The following is a 23,199-nucleotide window of genomic DNA, read 5'->3' as shown; positions in this document are numbered from 1 at the left end:
CGGAGATCCGATCTTCCGGAGTCAACCTACTTTCTGTGCCGTATATTAGGGCTGTGCTGATTGTTTACGCCCTCTTTGCCTGCTGTTCCACACGAACTAACGGAGGAGCCGTAATTACGCTGTACTAGATATCTTCACTCTGAAATAAACTGTCGCTTGTCATTACAATTTACCACTTTGTCTGAATCGATCCTTGACCGGCTCACCCATCTACATATCCAATTACTAACAGAAATGGTAGCAGAGGATGGTTAACTAACGGTCCAGTTGAAGTGAGCAGATTGGGTATGAGAGAGGGGGTGAGCTCGTGGAAAGGAAGATTCGAGAAGGACGGGTGATGATTTTCGGGGGTGGACAACAATTCTGCTCAACTCGGGAAACTGATCTAAAGGTGCACCATAAATAAGGTAAGCAAAACCTGTTAAATCAAACTTTGCATATTGTCGTATAGTCTGCCTAAATTTTGATCAGTATTTCCGAGTAAGTATGAATTCTTGTGTAAATTTATAATTTGCTGACGAGTCGAAAAGAACAGTGAAGTGAACATATATAGTAACAAGCCGGCGACGGCCGGTGTGATATAAATCATTGATGAGATATCAGTAAGGGGATAGTTAATTACTATTCATTAAATCTGGCGCCGAGGGGATAAATTGTCATTTTGTCCCGCGACCCGGTCAGCACATTCTGATAGCTTTCAATGATGAGAGATCACTTTAAGGCCTGGATAGTTCCGATAGGGGTCAGGAATAGAGATCAGTAAGGGGATAGTTAATTACTATTCATTAAATCTGGCGCCGAGGGGAGAAATTGTAATTTTGTCCCGCGACCCGGTACGGCTCAGTCTGATAAGAGATTCACTGATAGGGGTCGGACATGTGTATTAATTGTGATAGGGGTCAGCTCGATAGGGATCAGGAATAGAGATCAGTAAGGGGATAGATAACTACTATTCATTAAACCTAGCGCCGAGGGGAGAAATTGTAATTTTGTCCCGTGACCCGGTCGAGGCTAGTCTGATAGAGGTTCACTGATAAGGATCGGCTTTCAGGGGTCAGAGATATAACGTGTTGTTTTGTCTTGTTTTGTCTATTTGTAACTGTTTATATTAAAATGCAATGTGGGTTAAGAGAGACGTTGCAGGAAGCTAGAGAGAAAGAGGCAGAAAAGAACAAAAATCACGTATTTAAGAAAGAAGGGTCATATACGAAGGGAGCGAGATTAATGAGAATTCTAATTGAGGGAAAACTTTGGGCGTTTAAATTAGTGCTATTTTCTGTTGTTCAGATGCCGGAGTAACAAATACAGATAACTGAAAATTGGGTCTGTTTGCGGAGAATCTCAGTTCCATAGCATTGGTGGTTCAGTGGTAGAATTCTCGCCTGCCATGCGGGAGGCCAGGGTTCGGTTCCCAGCTGAGGTATAAAAAATAATTATATATGTCTGAGTTTTTGGTTATAATTAAACTAATTGTTTTGCAGAGAAAGTTATAGTCACTAGTATTGGTATAAGATATAAACTGAACGTTTTAAATAGTTTGTTTGGTTCAAATTGAAAGACTAATTCATTCAACTTAATATAAGAACGGAGATTTTGATGCAAGGCGATGTCTGTTCACTAAATGATTTGTTGGGAATAATACATTGGGAAAAGAGTCGTAATTAAAATGCTAATTCAAAGACGAGACAGTAACTTAAATCTAATTAATTCTTAATAATAACGGGGGAACAATTACGATAGATTTGTGTCCATCGAAATGTTTTTATAAGATTAGCGAATTGAGAGATGTTGATTGATGTTGTAAACTCTAATTCAGGATTCAACAGATGTGATAAATTAGGTTTGGTTTATCGAACCCGAAATACTGTTGTTGCAGACAGCCAACCATTATTTACAATGAGTTGAAAATCGTTGCGAAATGAGTCAAGATTGAGCACTTGTTGATGACATCACTCGCGAGGTTTCCGTCGCCACGGAAATGATGTCTTGACTGGGGGTGACAGAGAAAATGGTTAGTGTCTTTTAGAAGGAAATGCGTGCATTATTGTTGAGTCACTTTTCAGAAGTTGATAAACATTTCGAAATACATTTTTAAAAGGAGTATGTAAATCGTCAGGAAAGATGCTAAAAAACTAGCAGCTGATTCGCTGGGTGGGTATCATTGATTTGTGGCGTTTATTTGGACTGTAATTAGGCCATGAGAAAGATAGATTGAATGTCTGAATCATAAAACATCGTGATAATGGATTTTGATGGTTATTGATTCTTGGTTTGATCGTTTAAATAACACCAGTGAATTTGAGCACTGTTTCCATTATGTGGAACGGTGTCAGGGTATTAATGGTGAAAAACAACCTCTATAGTAAAACATAATTGTACATGTTTTGGTAAACTAGCTAGGTTGAATTTGGTTATTTGAGCATTTCCCTTGATACGTAGACATACGTAACAGGGGCAAGTTGTTTTTCCTTGAGGAACACGCAGATGGTGTTTTGTTTTATTGAGATGTAAATGTGAGTTGAAGGAGCCAAGGGAAAATACGTTATTTTTATTAAATATCAGGGGTTATAATCTTGGGGAAAATGAGGCCATAAACGACCAAATTGGAAAGGCCTGGAAGTTTTGATTAATCATTAAGGTTTGCAAATATATACACATAGAACATTTGTTAGGACCATTTGTTTTTGTGCAAAGGTATTTTAAAGAGACACGCTCAAATATGGAACTTCATGAGTTTTTATTTTATGAGTTTTAAATTACACAAGTGAATTTGGATTTTAAGGATAAAGGGTTCTTTAATATGTCTAATGTAGTATAGAACTGGACTATAAATGGGTGGGTTGAGTTATTGACCTTATCATGACTGTCTTCTAAGGTCGGATCAGCCTTAGGGGAGAGTCATCGGTATAATGAATGTGGTCATAATGAGTGACTAGTTTTAAGGTAAATTCATTATAAAGGAGTTTAGGTTAGGAGGTTAGAATTATTGTTTGAACTGCAAATGAGAAAGTGGTTCAGGATTCTGTTTTACAACACTAGCTGTGAAGTTTTTGAATGGGCTATTGTAGTAACGAGTGATCACCAAAGTGCGAATAGAAAGTCATATGATGCAAACGTGATGTATTAGGCAGGGCCAAGTGTGAATGACGGATATTTAAATTGATTACTCGGACTTGAGACCGATTTAGCCTTCCGGAAAGGGTCTCTCTAAGGTCCTAACAAAGCATAAGTGTGTGTGAAGTACATTGGGTAGTGAAGTAAAGGTGATAATCCGGGGGACACTAGACTTCTTAATACCCTAGGGGACCCACAGTGCATAATTTAGTTCTTACTTTAGACCTAATTGGGGGCCGATTTAGCCGCAGGGAAAGGGTATCACTTGGGTTTCAGTAAAGGCATGGGTTGTTGGCAGTATTGTAGTGTACATGGAATATCGTTGGAAATGGAAAAGGTGTTGAGAACGCTGAAGTCCACTAGGATTAAATAAAGGCAGAGAGGGCAAGGAGTGGAGGAGACTGGGTGAGAAGCTGTACAGAGAATGGACAGAAGGTGGGGCTATTGCATCTCCTACTGGTCTGCTTGCTGGGAAGAATGAAGATTTGTGTGTGTCTGGTGTAAATTGAAGTTTACTGGCGTAAATGAAGATTTGTGAGACTCAAATCGTGTGCATGAAATACGCTTGATATTCAGTCGGGGACTAATATCGGTATGAATGAGGTCGGGGACCGAGTGAGTGTGGTACATTAGGTATTTCAGTTGGAGCTGGTACCGGTGAGAATGTTGAAAAAGACGCAGGCTTGCTGATGAGAGTAATATCATAGAATATTGAGGGGGTGTGCATGACTGTTGGAAAAGGTGTTAAACTCTATTAACGTAAAATTCTGTGTGTAGAGTTATATTATGAGGTTTGAACTATACTAATATTGTGGAATTACATAATCAACATCTGAACATACTTACGATAAACATTAATTGAGCCACTGAGTAATAGATAAGATATACACTAGGTACGGGGCGACGGGTGTGGTCGATGTAAGACGGGAGTGGTGTTCTAACCAAGTGCTGAGAAATAAGGTAGATTTATTTTGTTCTTTTAATTAATTTACACAAGTACTCCCCGGTTATTGATTTTGGTTTGATTGTTCAGATAACACCACTGAAATTAAACAGGAGGTTAAGGTAGACTAACATTAGAATCTGTTTTCATTATGGGGAACAATGAAAGGCCCGCAGAGGGGATTGCAGGCTAAGGTTTTTATGTTAAAGGGACAGTGCACATTTATCACAGTTGTGTGTGTGTCTAATGGCTGGGGATTTAAGAAGTATTTTTGGGGAGACAATTTGGAGAAACACGAATAAAACATGAAACACCGAGACAAATTATTTGAGTTTGAGGGGATTATCATAATTATTAGGTTTTGTTTTTGTAGTAAACGTTTGGGTTAAGGGGATTTTCACGTTCCCAGAGACATGGTATTTTACAGATCGGGGAAAAGGCAGACGGAGGAGCCCTCCCCCGCACTGCAGAGACCTTGAAAGTTGGAGAGAAGAGAGGAGAGGTTTTTGGAAAGGGGGGGGGCGGGACAGGCAAACATAGCAGTTGCTGAGTGGAGATGGGGGAGAATTGGATATGTGGAAAACTAAAAGGGGCTCCTTCATAAGAAATCTACCACCATCATAAGAAATCCCTAGATCTGAGTAGACAGGAAGTTAGAGTAGAGATTACATGATAACCGATTTCGGAAAGTTCTAGGATTGGAGAAGAGGGTATCCTTATAGCATAGGGGATCCCACAAAGGTGGATGGGTTTTCCATGATATGGGGAAAACCTGGGAACACTGTTGAACTTTGTAAAGGTGATGAAATCCTACTAACCATAAAAACTAATAAGCTCTCTGATGCAGGCACTCACACCCTTGGACTACAAAGGACGAGGACAGACATGATGGGTGTGTTTTCTATTAAGGTGCTGCCAAAGCCAGGGCCAGACACACTCCTCTACCCCCACCTGGACCGAACCTGCCACCTACCACCACTGTGTTAAAAATACCATTCAGGTAATTAATGTTAGAGACTATTCGGCTATGGATCAATTAGGCACTGGGACTGGTTTTGATGGTAGGGACAATTTGTGGCTGTCTTATATGAGGTACACAGCTAAAACCCTGAGAAGAAAGGACTGCATTATTTGTAGTCATGCTAGACCTGTTCTGGCTACACACCCATTTGCTGTAGGAGAAGGAGAGGGGTGGTTGTGTATTCTGAGAAGTTTTTACCAGGTTAAGCCCAATTCAACCCGCTGTTCCTCTTTGAGCCTTGTGTTTCCTGCAGTACCTCCTCATCGGGCCTCTTGGGGTCTTGAGGCATATGGGGGCAATTACAGTTGCATCACGGGTACAGGTAATGGCATTGATTATGGGAGATTGCCTGAAGCTGATTGCAGTAGTAACATAACCATTAATTCCACTTGGCCAGTTACAGGCCTAAACCAAACTAGTGGTCTGGCTGATGTGAGGTGGATGTGTGGGGCCAAAAAGAGTGCTGAGACCCATTCTTAGAGGAGAATGGCAAGGTACGTGTGGTCTGACCAGTTTGATAATTCCACTGACCATTGTTGATGTTACTGCTGAACAGCTGTTGGGTTCTGTATCCAGGGGACCTGAAAACATTCCATCCCATGGGAGACATAGACGTAGTGCTCCATGGACAGAGGATGTAGTTGACATACAAACTAACCTGTTGGGAGTGCCAGTGGGGGTTCCTCATGAGTTTCAGGCCTTGGGTAGGAATGATGGACTCTGGCACTTACTACCTATTATGGATCCAGCCATGGTGGATGCTAGACAGACTGCATGGATTAATTATATCTACTATAATCAACAGTGTTTTGTGAATTACTCCCGTGATGCACTCACTGGTATGTCTGAACAGCTTGAGGCCACATTTGGGGCTTCCAGACAGAATAGACTTGCCTTGGATATGCTTCTGGCCAGTCAGGGGGACGTCTGCAAGATGTTCGGTAAACAACGTTGCACGTATATTCCTGATAATACCAGTCCAGATGGTAGTATATCTAAGGCGGGCTTGGTACACTATCTGCTAAGATGAGGTCCACGGGGGGGGGGGGGGGGGGGAGTCTGTTCTCTTGACCTGGTTTGGTAAGTACACTGGTATGATGGTTACTGGATTTCTGACCCTAATTCTTGTATTATTTGTTATTGATGTGATGTGCTGCTTGCATCATACCGTGTTTTAAGAAGTCTGTTACAGATGTGATGAAGGCTTCAGGGAGGATGGGACTGACTGAGGATGACACATGGTATGCTGTGGGTGAGGTAGTAGAATACATTTTACACCACCACAGTTCCTTGTTATACATTTTTATGATAGGTTTTCTTTCCAGTATGTTTGTTCTCCCTGTTGTGAAGGTTTGGAGTCCCTGGGTGGCAAGGAGCCCACCTGGTACAGGATAGGAGTAGCTGAGAGGACCAGATGGTTTCTAATAATTCTTTACTCTGTTTTCCATGACCAAAGTTTTATCCTACATCTTACATGTCAATAACAATAAAGTTTTATCCTGTTTTTGATAAGTGACACCCTTGCGCGTGACAAAAGGGGGAAACAAAAGCATACAACAAAGGCATATATCACTTGTTATTAATAATAAACTTTTTATTATTTTCATGAAATGCTATGACTGCTGAAATAAAGGATAATGAGTGACACCCTAGCGGGTGTCAAAAGGGGGACTTAAATTTCACACTATTTTCTTTTGTTCTGTTTTTGAATGAGCTGTTCTCTTTTGACATAAAGGTAGTTTAAACTTTGTAACTGTTATATGATTCATTGCTGAATTTTTGTTCACACCCTTGGGGTTATTTTACATTATAGCCATTACCATATATATGATTGAATAGTGGATGTATGTGTTATGCTACCTAGCTGATTTGGAACATTGTTAAAAGTATCAGGGCCATGGAACTTTCTCATGCTGAAAAAAATACAGAAGGGAGGGCACATTCAGAGCGTGGGGTTGCGAGAACAAGCGGTCTTTTTGTTAGATAACAGGAGCCAGGTGCGAGATAACGGTATGGAGCATGAGACCCATCTTTCAGTTTTTGCAGCCATTTTGGGAGGGGGATCCAGTTGCTGTTATTGATTAAAGTTCTCCATTGTATGTCGTGTTCCATCTGGGATGGGAAGAGGGGGAAATTATTTTTCTTTGTGGGCCATTTCCGTATAGACTTACCTAGTTTAGGCTATTTTTCCTTTTTGGATTATGTTTTAGTTTTTGCTTGGAGTAATGTATCTGGACTATATCACATCTCATAGGAGATGTGAAGAGAGGGAATCACAACTTTTTCCTGCTGGAAAAAGTTGGCTAATGTGGACAATCATTTTACATTTACATCATTTACATTTAAAAATTTTGAGCTGTTCTCTGCTCTGTTAAATGAGGGTTGTAAGTTCCTAGGTGGCTGGTAGCCAACTTAATACATAGTGGGATTGAATGGAGAACATGATGGTAATACATATCTATTTCTGTTTAATACCGTGCCTTATTTCATAGTCCCTTTGGGAGAAGTTTCTCTTTGTGTCTGGATCTAGTTAGGTTGTGTCACGTCTCTGGCGAGACGTGAAGAGAGGGTTTTGTAAAGAATTGCTATTTCTTATGCAGGTGACCAACCTACTGCTAAATACATGGCTACAACTCACAGTAAAGCCTGTGGGGTCCCCTACAGGATAGCTCCCACATTACACACATAATCTCCCTTTTAACCGAACACTGTGTGCCCGAAGAGGATTCTACGATGACGGACAGACAACTGAGCCAATGGCGGAAGACTACAGACTACACCCAGCTGAACCAATCCGGAGATCCGATCTTCCGGAGTCAACCTACTTTCTGTGCCGTATATTAGGGCTGTGCTGATTGTTTACGCCCTCTTTGCCTGCTGTTCCACACGAACTAACGGAGGAGCCGTAATTACGCTGTACTAGATATCTTCACTCTGAAATAAACTGTCGCTTGTCATTACAATTTACCACTTTGTCTGAATCGATCCTTGACCTGCTCACCCATCTACATATCCAATTACTAACACTACCTACATCCCACAAAGTCCAGAACTACTGGACATCCTAAAAAAAACATTGGCGTATTCTACGCTCAGACACAGCTCTAGGTAATACATTCCAGCAGCTTCCTACCATAGAGCTGAAAACATTAAAGACTGTGTTGTCTGATCTGACATCAGCCAACAAGACCATCCTCCTGCATATTCCCCCTGGCAACTACAAGTGAGAATTTACTTAATGCTAGTACACCAGTGGAGCCTCCTCAGAGGAGGAAGGAGAAGACTATCTTCAGTGAATTTCATAGAAATTGTAAGACATTAAAAAAGTTATCCTTTTTAGATAAAACTATACTAAATATATTTACGTCACCAAATAATTGATTAAAACACACTGTTTTGAAATGGACTACAGTAGCCTCCACAGCACTCTGTAGGGTAGCACCATGGTGTAGCCGGAGGACAGCAAGCTTCCGTCCTCTTGGTACGTTGGCTTTTGGTTCTTGGTTCTCAACCCCTTCCATAGACTTACACAGTAATTATGACACCTTCCAGAGGACGTCCTCCAACCTATCTGATCTCTTGCAGCAGGAACTGACATGTTGTCCATCCAATCAAGGGATCAGAGAATGAATGAATCTCATACTGAAAGCTACAGCTTGCTAGCTAGTGCACACCTTTTTTTTCCTCCCTGGTTTACTTCGTTTTCATTATTTTTTGCCTAGTCACATACAGCTGTGTTGTTCATTGAAGTCCACAAACAAAGGGAAATGGGGTGAGGAGGAGTGTGCATAGAGGCTAGAATGAATACAACGTTGCTGCTATAAAAGTGAACTGTGTTTATGCGTGATCAGGGGTGTACTCATTCTGCTGACTGTTGAAAAACATTTCTTAAACCGACGCAATCGAAACGGGGATAAAAAAAAAGAATAACTGAATTTGTCCAATAGAAACTCTCGTTTGCAACTGTTGGACGAAAGATTACACCCTAGATAAGCTACATGAAGGCAAGTGTGTGCAAGGCGGTATTGAATGTGTCACTGTCATCTCAAATTTTCTCTCGACCTGTGTGCACCTACTTTGTAAACATAGTTGAAGTCGGAAGTTTACATACATCTCAGCCAAATACATTTAAACTCAGTTTTTCACAATTCCTGACATTTAATCCTAGTAAAAAAATCCCTGGTCAGTTAGGACCACCACTTTATTTTAAGAATGTGAAATGTCAGAATAATAGAGTGATTTATTTCATCACATCCCCCATGGGTCAGCAGTTTACCTGCACTCAATTAGTATTTGGTAGCATGGCCTTATAAATTGTTTAACTTAGGTCAAACGTTTCGGGTAGCCTTCCATGAGCTTCCCACAATAAGTTGGATGAATTTTGGCCCATTCCTCCTGACAGAGCTGGTATAACTGAGACAGGTTTGTAGGCCTCCTTGCTCTCACACGCTTTTTCAGTTCTGCCCACAAATTTTCTATGGGACTGAGGTCAGGGCTTTCTGATGGCAATACCAATACCTTGACTTTGGAAGTATGCTTGGTGTCATTGTCCATTTGGAAGACTCATTTGCGACCAAGCTTTAACTTCCTGACTGATGTCTTTGCTTCAATATATTCACATAATTTTCCTTTCTCATGGTGCCATTTATTTTGTGAAGTGCACCAGCCCCTCCTGCAGCAAAGCACCCCCACAACATGATGCTGCCACCCCCGTGCTTCACAGTTGGGATGACGTTCTTCGGCTTGCAAGCATCCCAATTTTGCCTCCAAACTTAACGATGGCCATTATGGCCAAACAGTTCTATTTTTGTTTCATCAGACCAGAGGACATTTCTCCAAAAAGTATGATCTTTGTCCCCATGTGCAGTTGAAAAACGAAGCAGTGGCTTCTTCCTTGCTGAACGGCCTTTCAGGTTATGTTTATATAGGACTCGTTTTACTGTGGATATAGATACTTTTGTAACTGTTTCCTCCATCTTCACAAGGTCCTTCGCTGCTGTTCTGGGATTGATTTGCACTTTTCGCACCAAAGTCTGTTCATCTCTAGGAGACGGAACGCGTCTCCTTCCAGAGGTGTATGACCGCTGCGTTGTCCCATGGTGTTTATACTTGCGTACTATTGTTTGTATAGATGAATGTGGTACCTTCAGGCGTTTGGAAATTCTCCCAGGGATGAATAAGACTTGTGGAGGTCTACCATTTTTTTCTGATGTCTTGGCTGATTTCTTTTGATTTTCCGAATTCAACTGTACATTCATAGGCTAGGTTGTAGCAACCTCATGATGGGTAAAGGGAAATATGAGTATCATGTAGTAACCTAAGCCTATTGATGTTACCTTGAATGAGGTGAATGGAATATGAATGACAGTCATCCAACATGCTGTACTAGAAATAAGGCCATGCTCACTAAGAGAAAATCGTGGCATATTTTGGTTAACCTGTTGCGACGAGCCATCCCGGATCCGGGATCGTGAATACAGCCTCAAGCTCATTACCATAACGCAACGCTAACTATTCATGAAAATCGCAAATGAATTAAATCAATATGCTAGCTCTCAAGCTTAGATTTTTGTTAACAACACTCATCTCAGATTTTCAAAATATGCTTCTCAACCATAGCAAAACAAGCATTTGTGTAACAGTATTGATAGCTAGCGTAGCATTTAGCGTAACATTTAGCATTAGCATTCAGCAGGCAACATTTTCACAAAAAAAAAACAGAAAAGCATTCAAATAAAATAATTTACCTTTGAAGAACTTCGGATGTTTTCAATGAGGAGACTCTGTTAGATAGCAAATGTTCAGTTTTTCACAAAATTATTATTTGTTTAGGACAAATCGCTCCGTTTTCTGCGTCACGTTTAGCTACGAAAAAAACCTGTATCCAGGATTGTGTAAATCTATCCGCAAGCTCATTAGCATAACGCAACGTTAACTACTCATGAAAATCGCAAATGAAATGAAATAAATCTATTTGCTCTCAAGCTTAGCCTTTTCTTAACAACACTGTCATCTCAGATTTTCAAAAATATGCTTCTCAACCATAGCAAAACAAGCATTTGTGTAACAGTATTGATAGCCTAGCATAGGATTATGCCTGACATTCAGCATGCAACATTTTCACAAAAACCAGAAAAGCATTCAAATAAAATCATTTACCTTTGAAGAACTTCGGATGTTTTCAATGAGGAGACTCTCAGTTAGATAGCAAATGTTCAGTTTTTACAAAAATATTATTTGTTGACAAATCGCTCCATTTTCTTCATGTTTGGGTAAGAAAAAAACTAAAATTAAGTCATTAAAACGCAAACTTTTTCCCAAATGAACTCCATCATATCGACAGCAACATGGCAAACCAATGTTTAGAATCAATCCTCAAGGGGTTTTTCACATATCTATCGACGATAAATACATCGTGGCAGTTGACTTTCTCTTCTGAAGAAATGGAACGCGCATGGACCTAAAGATTACGTAATAATTTCGACACAGGACACCGGGCGGACACCTGGTAAATGTAGTCTCTTATGGTCAATCTTCCAATGATATGCCTACAAATACGTCACAATGCTGCAGACACCTTGGAGAAACGACACAAAGGGCAGGCTCATTCCTGGCGCATTCACAGCCATATAAGGAGACATTGGAACACAGCGCCTTCAGAATCTGGGGCATTTCCTGTATGAAACTTCATCTTATTCCCCCCCCCCTTTAAGATTTAGATGCACTATTGTAAAGTGACTGTTCCACTGGATGTCATAAGGTGAATGCACCAATTTGTAAGTCGCTCTGGATAAGAGCGTCTGCTAAATGACTTAAATGTAAATGTAAATGTAATCTTGTTTTCGCCTTGAAGCATTAGTTCTGGGGCACTCACAGATAATATCTTTGCAGTTTTGGAAATGTCAATTTTTTTCTTTCCAAAGCTGTCAATTACATGCATAGTCTAGCATCTTTTCGTGACAAAATATCTTGTTTAAAATGGGAACGTTTTTTTTATCCCAAAATTAAAAGAGCGCCCCCTATCTCGAAGAAGTTAAACTATCCCCAATTCAATGGAATTGCATCCCTCTGCATGCTCAGTGCATTCTTCCATCACATGTGCAGTGCACTCTTCCATCACATGTACAGCTGATTCTCAAGATCTTGCACACTAAGGAGATGCTATTGAGCCCACATTACTACACTGTCTGAGCCAAGGACTACATGCTTTCTGGTGAGTTTTGATTAGAATACTGGGTGGGGTGAATATATTTTATGACATGATTTTATGTTAACTAGTAAATAGTAGCCTACAGCAAAGTGTGTTCAAATCATTTCTAACTTGTTAATAATTCCTACTAGTTAGTTTCTGCTACCAGGTGCGTTTTAGCTTGCTTGAGTCTGCTAACTGAGTGTTAATTCACCTGTTTCCCTACGTTTCATTTGAGCATTTATCTTACAAAGGAGTTGTTTAATCTAATTGTTTAACTATTTATCTGTACATGGAATTGTATTTTTAACTTTTTTTCCACTTCTAATCTTTACAGGAAAATGCCACAGGCTCTATCTGATGTGTGGAGACATTTCACTGCAGCTAATATAGAAGGAAAAGCTGTGTACATTTGAAAATACTGTGCCAAATCATATGTGAAGAATGCAACAAAGATGCAGAATCATCTGGCCAAGTGCATAAAGTTCCCTCAGCGCTCACAACAAGCATTATCTGACAAAAGTCCCTCTACTTCTATTCGAGATGACAATGATGAATCAGACATAGATAGCAACTACTCATGGTCCTCCTGGAAGTTTTGACTCAATGGAGGAACGTAGTCAGAGAAATGATGATGAATGTCTTGCTCGAACTGTGTATGCAACTGGTTCACCTCTGATGCTCACAGGCAATGTGTATTGGAAGAGATTTCTGAACGTTCTTCGCCCAGCATACACCCCTCCAACCAGACATGATTTATCTACTAATTTGCTGGATGCAGAGTTCAACAGGGTTCATGTGAAGGGTCAAGCAAATCATAGAGATAGCTGACTGTATTGCAATGATCTCTGATGGGTCTGTTCATGTTCATGGCAAGGAATAATTAACTCCCATCTCCATCCCTCAACCAGTATTCTACAAGGGACAACAGACACAAGGGACAACAGACACACCGGTCTCTATATTGCAGACCAGTTGAAGGCAGTCATCAATGACCTTGGACCACAGAAGGTATTTGTCATCAAGTTGGTGACAGACAATGCTGCTTGGTCTAAAATGGAGGAGTCCTACCCTCACATCACACCCATTGGCTGTGCTGCTCATGCATTGAATCTGCTCCTCAAGGACATCATGGCACTGAAAACAATGGATCCACTCTACAAGAGCCAAGGACATGGTTAGGTATGTGAAGGGTCATCAAGTTATAGCAGCAATCAATCTCACCAAGCAAAGTGTGAAGAATAAGAGCACCACATTGAAGCCGCCCATCAACACCCGTTGGGGTGGTGTTGTCATCATGTTTGACAGTCTCCTGGAGGGGAAGGAGTCTCTCCAAGAAATGACCATATCACAGTCTGCCGAGATGGACAGCCCCATTAAGAAGATCCTCTTGGATGATGTATTTTGGGAGAGAGTGGTAAGCAGCCTTGAAACCTATATAGCAGTAGGCATTGCACGGATTGAGGGAGACGATGCCATCCTGTTTGATGTTCAGACTCTGCTTACACATGTAAGAGAACACTATGTCCTGCCCTCTTCACTGTTGCCCCAAGCTGAGGACAAATGCATTAGTGTCTAGTTTGAGACAGACACCTCACAAGTTCTTACCTATTTAATGAAGCTGCCAGTTAACTATGGGATGCTGGCCTTCTAGGCAGAGTTGCAAAGAAAAAGGCATATCTCAGACTGGCTAATAAAAATATAAGATTAAGATGGGCAAGAGAACACTGACACTGGACAGAGGAACTCTGCTTAGAAGGCCAGCATCCCGGGGTCGCCGCTTCACTGTTGACATTGAGACTGGTGTTTTGCGGTTTTATTTAATGAAGATGCCAGTTGAGGACTTGTGAGGTGTCTGTCTCAAACTAGACACTAAAGTATTTGTCCTCTTGCTCAGTTGTGCCACGGGGCCTCCCACTCTTTCTATTCTGGTTAGAGCCAGTTTGCTCTGTTCTGTGAAGGGAGTAGTACAGCATTGTACGAGATGTTCAGTTTCTTGGCAATTTCTCATGTGGAATAGCCTCCATTTCTCAGAAGAAGAATAAACTGACGTGTTTCGGAAGAAAGGTGTTATGCAGGTGAATGAGGACCCAAAAGCGACTTGGCGAAAACAGAGTCTTTAATTCAGTAAAGTAAATCTACAATCATAAAGCATAATTCCACTCGTAATGACGAGAACAGACTGGAGACTCGATCATGAACAGCAGGTTGCCTCGGGAAGGCACTTGAACGTAGCAGACTCAGACACCTGCTCACCACGCAGCATCTGAGGGAAACACGACACGACAGGGCGATTCACAGACACAGCACGGTGAACAATAGACAGGGATCCGACAGGGCAGAAACGGAAAACAAGGGGAGAAATAGGGACTCTAATCAGGGAAAAAGATAGGGAACAGGTGTGGGAAGACTAAATGATTGATTAGGGAATAGGAACAGCTGGGAGCAGGAACGGAACGATAGAGAGAAGAGAGAGAGGAAGGGAGAGAGAAAAAGGGGAACGAACCTAAAAAGACCAGCAGGGGAAAACGAACAGAGGGAAAAGCAAAATGACAAGACAATATAAGACAGAACATGACAGTACCCCCCCACTCACCGAGCGCCTCCTGGCGCACTCGAGGAGGAATCCTGGCGGCAACGGAGGAAATCATCAATAAGTGAATGGTCCAGCACGTCCCGAGACGGAACCCAACTCCTCTCCTCAGGACCGTAACCCTCCCAATCCACTAAGTATTGGTGACCCCGTCCCCGAGAACGCATGTCCATGATCCTACGTACCTTGTAAATAGGTGCGCTCTCGACAAGGACGGGAGGGGGAGGGAAGACGAACGGGGGTGCGAAGAAAGGGCTTGACACAGGAGACATGGAAGACAGGATGGACGCGACGAAGATGTCGCGGAAGAAGCAGTCGCACCGCGACAGGATTGACGACCTGGGAGACACGGAACGGACCAATGAACCGCGGAGTCAACTTACGAGAAGCTGTCGTAAGAGGAAGGTTGCGAGTGGAAAGCCACACTCTCTGGCCGCAACAATACCTTGGACTCTTAATCCTACGTTTATTGACGGCTCTCACAGTCTGTGCCCTGTAACGGCAAAGTGCAGACCTCACCCTCCTCCAGGTGCGCTCACAACGTTGGACAAACGCTTGAGCGGAGGGAACGCTGGACTCGGCAAGCTGGGATGAGAACAGAGGAGGCTGGTAACCCAGACTACTCTGAAACGGAGATAACCCGGTAGCAGACGAAGGAAGCGAGTTGTGAGCGTATTCTGCCCAGGGGAGCTGTTCTGCCCAAGACGCAGGGTTTCTGAAAGAAAGGCTGCGTAGTATGCGACCAATCGTCTGATTGGCCCTCTCTGCTTGACCGTTAGACTGGGGATGAAACCCGGAAGAGAGACTGACGGACGCACCAATCAAACGACAGAACTCCCTCCAAAACTGTGACGTGAATTGCGGGCCTCTGTCTGAAACGGCGTCTAACGGTAGGCCATGAATTCTGAACACATTCTCGATGATGATTTGTGCCGTCTCCTTAGCGGAAGGAAGTTTAGCGAGGGGAATGAAATGTGCCGCCTTAGAGAACCTATCGACAACCGTAAGAATCACAGTCTTCCCCGCAGACAAAGGCAGACCGGTAATGAAGTCTAGGGCGATGTGAGACCATGGTCGAGAAGGAATGGGGAGCGGTCTGAGACGACCGGCAGGAGGAGAGTTACCTGACTTAGTCTGCGCGCAGTCCGAACAAGCAGCCACGAAACGGCGCGTGTCACGCTCCTGAGTCGGCCACCAAAAGCGCTGGCGAATAGACGCAAGAGTGCCTCGAACACCGGGATGACCAGCTAACTTGGCAGAGTGAGCCCACTGAAGAACAGCCAAACGAGTGGAAACAGGAACGAAAAGAAGGTTACTAGGACAAGCGCGCGGCGACGCAGTGTGCGTGAGTGCTTGCTTAACCTGTCTTTCAATTCCCCAGACTGTCAACCCGACAACACGCCCATAAGGAAGAATCCCCTCGGGATCAGTAGGAGCCACAGAAGAACTAAAAAGACGGGATAAGGCATCGGGCTTGGTGTTCTTGCTACCCGGACGGTAAGAAATCACAAACTCGAAACGAGCGAAAAACAACGCCCAACGAGCTTGACGGGCATTAAGTCGTTTGGCAGAACGGATGTACTCAAGGTTCTTATGGTCTGTCCAAACGACAAAGGAACGGTCGCCCCCCAACCACTGTCGCCATTCGCCTAGGGCTAAGCGGATGGCGAGCAGTTCGCGGTTACCCACATCATAGTTGCGTTCAGATGGCGACAGGCGATGAGAAAAATAAGCGCAAGGATGAACCTTATCGTCAGACTGGAAGCGCTGGGATAGAATGGCTCCCACGCCTACCTCTGAAGCGTCAACCTCGACAATGAATTGTCTAGTGACGTCAGGAGTAACGAGGATAGGAGCGGACGTAAAACGTTCTTTTAGAAGATCAAAAGCTCCCTGGGCGGAACCGGACCACTTAAAACACGTCTTGACAGAAGTAAGAGCTGTGAGAGGGGCAGCAACTTGACCGAAATTACGAATGAAACGCCGATAGAAATTAGCGAAACCTAGAAAGCGCTGCAACTCGACACGTGACCTTGGAACGGGCCAATCACTGACAGCTTGGACCTTAGCGGAATCCATCTGAATGCCTTCAGCGGAAATAACGGAACCGAGAAAAGTAACGGAGGAGACATGAAAGAGCACTTCTCAGCCTTCACGTAGAGACAATTCTCTAAAAGGCGCTGTAGAACACGTCGAACGTGCTGAACATGAATCTCGAGTGACGGTGAAAAAATCAGGATATCGTCAAGATAGACAAAAACAAAGATGTTCAGCATGTCTCTCAGAACATCATTAACTAATGCCTGAAAAACAGCTGGCGCATTGGCGAGACCATACGGCAGAACCCGGTACTCAAAATGCCCTAACGGAGTGTTAAACGCCGTTTTCCACTCGTCCCCCTCTCTGATGCGCACGAGATGGTAAGCGTTACGAAGGTCCAACTTAGTAAAGCACCTGGCTCCCTGCAGAATCTCGAAGGCTGATGACATAAGGGGAAGCGGATAACGATTCTTAACCGTTATGTCATTCAGCCCTCGATAATCACGCAGGGGCGCAGAGTACCGTCCTTTTCTTAACAAAAAGAACCCCGCCCCGGCCGGAGAGGAAGAAGGCACTATGGTACCGGCGTCAAGAGACACAGATAAATAATCCTCGAGAGCCTTACGTTCGGGAGCCGACAGAGAGTATAGTCTACCCCGAGGAGGAGTGGTCCCCGGAAGGAGATCAATACTACAATCATACGACCGGTGAGGAGGAAGGGAGTTGGCTCGGGACCGACTGAAGACCGTGCGCAGATCATGATATTCCTCCGGCACTCCTGTCAAATCGCCAGGTTCCTCCTGAGAAGTGGGGACAGAAGAAATGGGAGGGATGGCAGACATTAAACACTTCACATGACAAGAAACGTTCCAGGATAGGATAGAACTACTAGACCAATTAATAGAAGGATTATGACATACTAGCCAGGGATGACCCAAAACAACAGGTGTAAAAGGTGAACGAAAAATCAAAAAAGAAATAGTCTCACTGTGGTTACCAGATACTGTGAGGGTTAAAGGTAGTGTCTCAAATCTGATACTGGGAAGATGACTACCATCTAAGGCGAACATGGGCGTAGGCTTGTCTAACTGTCTGAAAGGAATGTCATGTTTCCGAGCCCATGCTTCGTCCATGAAACAACCCTCAGCCCCAGAGTCTATCAAGGCACTGCATGTAGCACCCGAACCGGTCCAGCGTAGATGGACCAACATAGTAGTACAGGATCTAGATGGAGAGACCTGAGTAGTAGCGCTCACCAGTAGCCCTCCGCTTACTGATGAGCTCTGGCCTTTTACTGGACATGAATTGACAAAATGTCCATCAAATCCGCAATAGAGGCACAGGCGGTTGGTGATCCTCTGTTCCCTCTCCTTAGTCGAGATGCGAATACCTCCCAGCTGCATGGGCTCAGTCTCTGAGCCAGAGGAGGGAGATGGTTGCGATGCGGAGCAGGGAAACACCGTTGACGCGAGCTCTCTTCCACGAGCTTGGTGACGAAGATCTACCCGTCGTTCTATGCGGATGGCGAGAGCAATCAAAGAGTCCACACTGGAAGGAACCTCCCGAGAGAGAATCTCATCTTTGACCACTGCGTGGAGTCCCTCCAGAAAACGAGCGAGCAGCGCCGGCTCGTTCCAGTCACTAGAGGCAGCAAGAGTGCGAAACTCTATAGAGTAATCCGTTATGGATCGATCACCTTGGCATAGGGAAGCCAGGGCCCTAGAAGCCTCCCTACCAAAAACTGAACGGTCAAAAACCCGAATCATCTCCTCTTTAAAGTTCTGGTAATTGTTTGAACAATCAGCCCTTGCCTCCCAGATAGCTGTGCCCCACTCTCGAGCCCGGCCAGAAAGGAGTAAAATGACGTAAGCAACCCGAGCTCTCTCTCTAGAGTATGTGTTGGGTTGGAGAGAGAACACAATATCACACTGGGTGAGAAAGGAGCGGCACTTCGTGGGCTGCCCGGAGTAGCAAGGTGGGTTATTAACCCTAGGTTCCGGAGGCTCGGCAGGCCAGGAAGTAACAGGTGGCACGAGACGAAGACTCTGGAACTGTCCAGAGAGGTCGGAAACCTGAGCGGCCAGGTTCTCCACGGCATGGCGAGCAGCAGACAATTCCTGCTCGTGTCTGCCGAGCATGGTTCCTTGGATCTCGACGACAGTGTTACGAGCGTCTGTAGTCGCTGGGTCCATTCTTTGGTCGGATCCTTCTTTTATGCAGGTGAATGAGGACCCAAAAGCGACTTGGCGAAAACAGAGTCTTTAATCCAGTAAAGTAAATCTACAATCATAAAGCATAATTCCACTCGTAATGACGAGAACAGACTGGAGACTCGATCATGAACAGCAGGTTGCCTCGGGAAGGCACTTGAACGTAGCAGACTCAGACACCTGCTCACCACGCAGCATCTGAGGGAAACACGACACGACAGGGCGATTCACAGACACAGCACGGTGAACAATAGACAGGGATCCGACAGGGCAGAAACGGAAAACAAGGGGAGAAATAGGGACTCTAATCAGGGAAAAAGATAGGGAACAGGTGTGGGAAGACTAAATGATTGATTAGGGGAATAGGAACAGCTGGGAGCAGGAACGGAACGATAGAGAGAAGAGAGAGAGGAAGGGAGAGAGAAAAAGGGGAACGAACCTAAAAAGACCAGCAGGGGGAAAACGAACAGAGGGAAAAGCAAAATGACAAGACAATATAAGACAGAACATGACAAAAGGTCTTTATTTCTGAGCATTTTGAGCCTGTAATCGAACCCACAAATGCTGATGCTCCAGATACTCAACTAGTCTAATGAAGGCCAGTTGTATTGCTTCTTTAATCAGAACAACAGTTGTCAGCTGTGCTAACATAATTGCAATAAGGTTTTCTAATGGTCAATTAGCCTTTTTAAAATGAAAAACTTTGATTAGCTAACACAACGTGCCATTGGATCACAGATTGACGGTTGCTGATAATGGACCTCTGTTCTCCTATGTAGATATTAAAAATGTTTAAAATGTATCTGCCGTTTCCAGCTACAATAGTCATTTTCAAAGTTAACTATGTATTTCTGATCAATTTGATATTTTAATGGACAAAAAATGTGCTTTCTTTCAAAAAGGAGGACATTTCTAAGTGACACTACCATTTTAAAAGTTCGGGGTATCTTCATTTTTGGGGGGGAGATGCGATGGATCTTTGGGATCATTCGATATTCCCTTTTGTTGTTCAGTGAAATCATCCCATTTGAGGAGTCAACTCATTTAATTAAAGTTCTATTTTAACTAGTTTATTTCTATTGGAATGATTTAATCATTTGCAGTTATGTCTACTTATAAGGTAAGGTAAAGGGTTTATGTTTCGGTCTCCATATGTTATGGTAAATATATCCAATGCAAAAAAAAACATTTACAATTTAAAAGGGTATTAATGTGTATGTATTTTGTTTAATTCTCTCTGAATATTCCCCGAAATGTGCAACCCTAGTTAGACCTGGGTCTAAGCTTTTGATGTTTGTTGTTAGCCCTAGTTTTGCTTAGCCCCATTTTATTTTTCAAAACACAACATTCAACAACAACATTCAACGTGTTATATAGTAGTGGTTGAATATGAGTTACACCTACTGTAGTTAATAAAAGATCTTCATTTTTTCCATGGGTCGGCAGTGTAGCCTAGTGGGTTAGAGCGTTCGACTAGTAACCAGAAGGTTGCAAGTTCAAATCCCCGAGCCGACAAGGTTCAAATCTGTCGTTCTGTCCCTGAACAGGCAGTTAACCCACTGTTCCTAGGCTGTCATTGAAAATAAGAATTTGTTCTTAAACTGACTTGCCTAGTTAAATAAAGGTAAAATAAAATTAAAATAAATACATTTGTTGTGTACTGGTGTTCAGTTCTGTATTTCATCACTAGGTGGAGACATTGACCACATCACACCCTCAGTACTAACCTGTATGGTCTTACCACTCTCTCTCATGAGCACCTACCAGCAAAATATATTTTTTCCCCCCCTAATTCTTTTCCATGCCCTATATGAACTTTTCCATTCCCTTTCTGAAGAAGGCCATTGAAGGCGGAAACGTTAATCTTTTAAACTTGTCTTAATAAAACTATTTTTAATAGTGAGCGAGCGTTGCGCTTTTCCCTGTCCAATGACAGTGATCAGAGCCAGAAATATCACTCACATTATCTTACAAGATGATGGTTGTCATTTATTCAATGCTTAAAATAAGTTGTAAGATTTAATGCGTCCTGTTTTGTTGTCCCTCAACAGCAACGTAATCCAGAGGTACGGCACGTCGACCTGGAAATTCTATAACACTACGACTCTACTCTAAGTTGTGCTACACCAAGAAGGAACTCGGGAGAAGAGCCAAGCCGACGTCTGCACTCTGCCACCAATCTCCCTCCCATCCTCTCCCACCAACTCATCAAGAAGTCTTACTGTAGAATAGTCCTGTATCACATAAGCACCAGGCACAGGTGCTGGGACAGTGATTTTATTTTTTCCATGCCTTTCTATGTTGATTTTACCATGCTGTTATGAGGGTTTGACCGGAAACGGAGATATCGAAGACCCAAGGCATACCAGGTGTGGCAGTGACGACTGAGCTCTCAGCATTGTCTTGAAGTTGGACGTGGTCATAGTGCGTTGTCACTCTCAGGCAGTGGATGTACTGCCTTTGAATATAGTTTTCGTTCATAGACTTTTGTTCATGTTTCTGTGTGAAGTAAAACAATTCCGTAAAAAAATAATGTCTTTGAACTATTCAGAGTCAAACTGACCAGTATCACTAAGCAGTTATACATAAAGCTTATGAATCTACATAGAACCACACTCTCGCTGCAACAATTCCCTTATGAATGCAAATAATTATACAAGTACACTTAACAAAAGCAGCATGGAAGAATTTTCTTGAGTATAAGTTTGAAGTAATGTAGAGTGTATATATTTTATCCCCTTTATATTTTGAGGGGGGGAGTACCTATGCACACTGCAAAGCTGGCATCTCACCAGTTCTTTGATTGACATTTTGAATTAATGTTCTAAGAATTGTGATTTTATATGTTAGAGTGAGCTGACTGATCTTGTCAGCAGACGACAGCAGACGACAGACGACAGATTTGTATGTTTTTTGCTCGAAAGATGAAGTGGTGTTCGAACACCCAGTCCGAGCGAACGCCCCCTCCTTTACCAGTGTAAATAATAGTGGGCTGGAGGTAGGCGTTTTTGTTTCAGCCTTTTGTGACCTAATACAACTCTGTTTTACCGTGGACAGTTCCGTGTAAAAACTAAGACGAGGACAAATGATACGTAATATTAATGCTCTGACTATCCACTAAAGATGGTTTCAGCCATTGTCCCAACTTTGACCCTTCCAGCTTGATAATTCTGCTCCAGCCTGGGGTGTAATTCAGTGAGGTGAAACATTCACAACATTGCAGTTAAAAATGTCATGAATAGAGCTGACATGATTTCTATTCATTATGACATAGCTGTGCTATGAAATTAATTTCTGTCTGTTCTGTAAAATGTCACCCTCCTGAACATACTTGTTGCATTCAGCGACTGCTTTAAAAAAAAATTCTGTGCTCATGTCTGTGTTTGTAACAGACCGTCTGACCAATATACAGCAGGTTGCAGGGACACTGCTGTAAGCATATACCCCAATGGTGAATACATACTTGGCTTTCTTTAGAAGTGGCCTGGAGTTGTTTCTGAATTGTCGGGTGTGTGTATGCAGTTGAAGTCGGAAGTTTACATATACAGCCATGGCCAAAAGTTTTGCGAATGACACATTAATTTTCAGTCTGCTCCCTCAGTTTGTATGATAGCAATTTGCATATACTCCAGAGTGTTATGAAGAGTGATCAGATGAATTGCAATGAATTGTGAAGTCCCTCTTTGCCATGCAAATGAACTGAACCCCCAAAAAACATTTCCACTGCATTTCAGCCCTGCCACAAAAGGACCAGCTGACATGTCAGTGATTCTCTCGTTAACACAGGTGTGAGTGTTGACGAGGACAAGGCTGGAGATCACTCTGTCATGCTGATAGAGTTCGAATAACAGACTGGAAGCTTCAAAAGGAGGGTGGTGCTTGGAATCAATTGTTCTTCCTCGGTCAACCATGGTTACCTGCAAGGAAACACGTGCCGTCATTGTTTTGCACAAAAAGGCTTCACAGGCAAGGATATTGCTGCCAGTAAGATTGTACCTAAATTAACCATTTATCGGATCATCAAGAACTTCAAGGAGAGCGGTTCAATTGTTGTGAAGAAGGCTCCAGGGCACCCAAGAAAGTCCAGCA

Source organism: Oncorhynchus gorbuscha, linkage group LG16 (assembly GCF_021184085.1).
Source record: "Oncorhynchus gorbuscha isolate QuinsamMale2020 ecotype Even-year linkage group LG16, OgorEven_v1.0, whole genome shotgun sequence".
NCBI lineage: Eukaryota > Metazoa > Chordata > Actinopteri > Salmoniformes > Salmonidae > Oncorhynchus > Oncorhynchus gorbuscha.
The sequence above is the reverse complement of the archived record's forward strand: the minus strand, read 5'-3'. Positions refer to the sequence as shown.